Below are 5,000 nucleotides of genomic sequence, written 5' to 3' on the forward strand. Positions count from 1 at the left end.
CAATTATATGCAAGGGATGTTTGCTATACAGGAGCATTTTTTACAACCTCACCTGTCTCAATCTAACTTTACACAAGAAGTTACAACAAGATGCAACACAGCACTAGCAAAGACAAAAAACCGTGTATACTCTCACAATGTACAAACATGAAAATTCACCATCTGCTACCAATTCATGTATATGATGTAAAGGAAAGTAGAGAGGGTTCAGACTCCAAAACTTTGGCATTCTGATGATTCCTTTAAGCCATTAACACTGCCCAAAGAAACTCTACATAATTATATGCTTTATAAGTTATCGTAACTTGTGTTCAACTTGTAAACTGCAAGTGATGATGGTTATAATGCAAAACAAAATTTATAACTTCAGGGTTGTTATTAGAAGCCAAGACCAGGTATATTTCAATTAATGCAATCTGATATAAATCTTTTCTTTAAAACTAACCCTTCAGTAACTGCAAAATTAAAGACAAATAGTGAAAATCTTCAAACCTGAACACTGTAGATCCAGGCTTATATTTGGATGCATATAACTTCCCTTCAATTTTTTCTTTTAAATCAGGTCTCCTTTAAAGGAAGTTTCCAAGTGCCAGAGGACCTTTCGAGTACGCTTGTTGGTAAGTAGTGTTAGTGCCTATTTGTATTTCCCTTGCATCAGGAGCCCGGCCAAAAACCCGGCTAGCCTGGCAAAGGCAGGTCAGGCCAGGCCAGGCTTTCCAGGTTTTTGAGGGAAAATGCGGCCTGGTAAAGCCTGGCAAGCATGGCCACAGCCAAGCTTTCTCGGCAACCTTGGCCACCAAAGCTTGGCCTTCCTGGCCTTGTTACTTCCAAGGCCAAGCTTTCTCGGCAACCCTGGTCAAAAAAGCCCGGCCTTCCAGGCCTTAAGATTCAAGCCACGCTTGACCAGGCTTTTTTAAATTTCTAGGCCAAACATTTTTAAGTCTTCAAGATTACAGACATTGACTGCAATTTAGTGTAACATTGTCTGTAATTACTTAGTGACCAGTGACCTTAACCAAACTCTGTGGGCTCAATTGAACTGTCGTTGAATTAAAAATCTTTAAAATGGCCTTGATGATGTCTTGCAAAATATGATGATGTTATGGTTTAACGGCCAATTATCTTTAATGTACATAGCAACGTAAACATTATTTTATATCTCACACTTGAACATGAATATTATATTGACTGTTTCTAAATTTGACACCTGAGACTAAACCTTTGCATGATTATTCTTAGATGTACAGAGTCTCTGATAAAAGAGATATGTAAATGATTTAAGTTCTTCTCATTCTATCATGCTAAAGTACAGCTGTAGTACTTAAAATTTCATGTTTTAAAGCAATTTAAACTGTCACACTGTTGGGCCAAAAAGCCTGGTCTTCCCGGCCTTCCAAGATTTTTAAGCCAGGCTTTGCCAGGCTTTTCTGGATTTCCAGGCCTAATTTTTGGGAAGTGAAAGCTAAAAGGGCAATGTGGACTAGGATTTTATGGGAATCTTTAAGAATTCCAGTCAATGATTCAACTTGAGGGTCGTCGCTTGAGTGAGTTGAAATTCTCGAGAATTTTGTGCATAGTACTGAATATGGCAGTGAGACAATAATCAAAGTGTAAGTGCCCTTTTAGGATTTGATTTCATCTGGTGCCTTGAAAAAATGAGCTTTAACTTCAACCTTTAATACATGTATAACCAAGGTTTGGTCTTATTCAAAGCATGCCAATGTGAATGCGATATTTTTCGAGTTTATTCACTTCTCGTAATATATATGTACTTTGCTTAAACAATGTCCTTCAAAGGCCCCAAACTTTGAACATAAAATCACTTTGTACACAGAGAAATGAAAAAGAGAGCTTTTATTCTGATGTATTCTATAGATTGTGACAAATATCATCAACGGATTACCTTGTTTGATGCTCTCATAATCGGCCTTATTCCAAAAGGAACGTGATGCATTACTCTTGAAAATTACACACTCCAAGTCAGTACTAATAATCCTTTCAATGAACTCTAGTATCTTTCAAATCTTGCCCATTTATAATGAATCCGTGGAAAGATTGTCATCCTCCGCCATCTTGAATAACACGTGAGAGACCGCACTGGAAACTAGTGAGCCCTTTTCGTTTTGGTCAGCAGTCAGTGGTAACCAGTCCAGCTCTTACAGATTTTGGGCGGTTTTATTCAAACGTTTGTGTATCTTCGATCACACTTTCGTGCATGGTGACGATTTTTTGGTTAGTTTTGCTCTTTAAATCCTGATCCAGGCCAGGAAATGCTTACAACAACTCAAGTAAAAAGGTAAGCGTTAACGTTAAGCGAATATAATTTGATTTGATGCCTTAGTGTCTTTGAAATGAGGAACAGTTTACCTGTATATAGAATTCACATTTTCACCCCTTTGAGTCAATTTGTGAAGCAAGGATACTCAATTTGGCTTAAATGCTATAACCCTGTAAAAAATTAGTAAACTTTAATGAAGAATAATGAAGTTTTAGAGCAAATGGTGAAGCAGATGATTTGGAATACAAGTGCTGCAGCTCGTACCGCAAAGTTATATGTATACGATTGACAAATGATTCCTCCTCTTAAAAATGCTAAATGCTGTCACTTTAACTATTGTAATCAATGCAAAAAATGCCTGAGAAAGCTATTATTGACGTTTGTAAGTAAAGAGATCCAAATTTATGAGTTTACTCTTCACACACTTTAGTTGCAATAGAAATGATCAGTGATTTACAGGAATGACACTACATGCATCATTTAAGTATAATAATACTGTATATACTGTTTTTTTTAAGTTGCCATGAAAGAGTATAAAGAGACTTCCCGAAAAAACTCTTTGATGGGACAGCAGGGAAAGGTCCTTTACAGCAGACAAAAATGCTTAGCAGCCAGTTCTGTGTCCTCAACCAGCTATGGTTTGATGTATTTAAGGATCTCTCTTTGCAGACTTGTTATAGCTCTGTGGGTTATCTGAAATGTTGAAAAGCTTTTTTCTTATTTAATTTTAAAACATCATGAATTAAATGTTTAGGTACTGCTTTGAATAGCCTGCGAGCAGGCCCTCTGAGGGACTGGGGTTGGGGGTAGAATGAGGGCCTGCCCGCATGGCTTTATATTTTGAATGTCGCGTCCAAATTTTGGACGCAAAATACTGATTGGCTGAAATTAAATTACCTCGTGACGTCACCATTGACAAGCTCCGACAACAAGAAAAGCCTCTTCGCTTCGCAGAGATGAGGTGGTCAGAAATGCGTCTGAGAAAATTGTAGAATGTTGCAATTTACCATAACTTTACATAATTAAAGGTCGGGCAACGCGATGCAATGGCCTCTCTACTGGAAGGAAGGAAGTTCTATCTCTGTTATCCACAGAATTCGAGAAAAGTCTTATTTCCCAACTGTTTTTCGTAGCGGCCAAAATACGAGGGCGACTTCATGTCACCGTGGCTGCCTCTGTTGCTGATTTAACGATAGAGGAACTCTACACGATTTTAGCAAGTATTAGGCTAAGCCGAAAAGGCGGCTCCACAAATGATTGCTCGATCTCCTCGTAACTCCGCAATACTCCGATACACTTGAAAACAAAATATTCCAATTTTCAAATTATTGAATTAGTAAAATACATATCTATAACCACAATTGAAATAAAATGGTGTAGGTATTAGAATATCTGTCTAGTATTAAAGTGTTATGTAGCAGTTGTAATGTCTGTATTTCATTAAAATAAATTTAAAAAGATAATTCCGCTTCGCTTTACCGAAATTTGGCAGCAGTTGTGGTCGACGAGTCTCACACAGTGGAGATGCGGTCAGGGAAAACGAATGTCTCTATTACGATTCCCGTCGTTTGAAGTTTGTGTGCTAAATTTTTCCCTGACGAACGAAACACTTTTTCCGCGGAAGGGACTTCGACGAATTACCGTACTGAATATTCAGCTACGCTTTACAGCATCAGCAATAGTTGTTAGGCTTTTCTGGCGAAGGCTTCCTTCCTTTACAGTTTTTTTTAGTTTCTGCCTCGGGCAAATTGAAATACACAACGCGTGGGTTTCTGTTTTTGTGTTTTTTTTCAATGTTTACTTCTGGTGCGCGCTGATTGGCTAATTTTTGACAGCTCTCTCAGCGTGACATCAGGAGGCGGCATTCAAAATTCAAAGGGATGCGTGCAGGCTCTCCTTCTCTCCCACCGAAGAGAGAGAGCCTGCTCGCAGGCTATGCTTTGAACTCTGCATTCTATTTTTTTGCCTGTGAGCTATGGTAGTAACTGTTACTGTTAATAGCTTGACTGTAATGGATTTTTTGTAGTTTCCGGTACATCTCTGATTTGCTGGAATATATTTTACAGGAGCAGGATATTATAACCTTTTTAGTTTTTGCAGTTGCTGAAATGTAATGATCTGTACATAAATTAATACCCATTGAAGCTGAATGTGAACCTGTGCTACTTGTTTGTAAGTTGATTAAAGGACCTTATTACTTCACAAAACTGACCAGTGAATTGACTGAATGTAGTCCAACACTAGGAAGAAATCACAGCTGTTCACTGAATGTATGGGACAGGACGGGAATTGTGTGAAAAGTCATTTCATTCCCATATCAGATGCAGCATACATGTACCTAGACAATAATGTGGAATTGTATGGAAGTTTACCATATCATTCCCATATCATATGGGCCAGCATGATCTTGTATGGGACTTCACCAAATCCCCATAGCATTCCCATATCATATACCAGTGTGCCTGGATAATGTGGGAATTGGATGGAGTGCTGCCAAAGTAAGGGGTCAGAGATCATGTGGTATTGGTATGGGGCTGAGCCATATCATTCCTATACTAGATCATGTGGGGCATCTATGGAGTGCTACCAAATACGGAGCAATCCAATAGTTTAAGACAATAGAGTTATAACTAAATGAAGACAGACTGCCAAGTATGGGTTTGATATGGAATGCAGTAGCCCATACCAAACCCAATTATTGTATTGTCCATGGAGTGCCCAT

General features: G+C 38.4%; 1 protein-coding gene across 2 annotated transcripts in view; it reads left to right on the plus strand.

Annotated features, from left to right (window-relative positions):
- LOC137983921 (ankyrin repeat domain-containing protein 11-like) overlaps positions 1-5,000 on the plus strand; it is a 51,188-nt gene that overhangs the window by 339 nt on the left and 45,849 nt on the right. Inside the window, exon 2 of one of the 2 annotated variants that reach the window (XM_068831187.1) lies at positions 563-617. The gene's annotated coding sequence lies outside the window, so the exon portion shown is untranslated. Of the gene's footprint in view, positions 1-562; positions 618-2,280; positions 2,297-5,000 lie in introns of those variants that run through there. The other variant, XM_068831261.1, reaches the window with a different exon arrangement.

The sequence above is a fragment of the Montipora foliosa genome, chromosome 1 (genome assembly GCF_036669935.1).
Source record: "Montipora foliosa isolate CH-2021 chromosome 1, ASM3666993v2, whole genome shotgun sequence".
NCBI lineage: Eukaryota > Metazoa > Cnidaria > Anthozoa > Scleractinia > Acroporidae > Montipora > Montipora foliosa.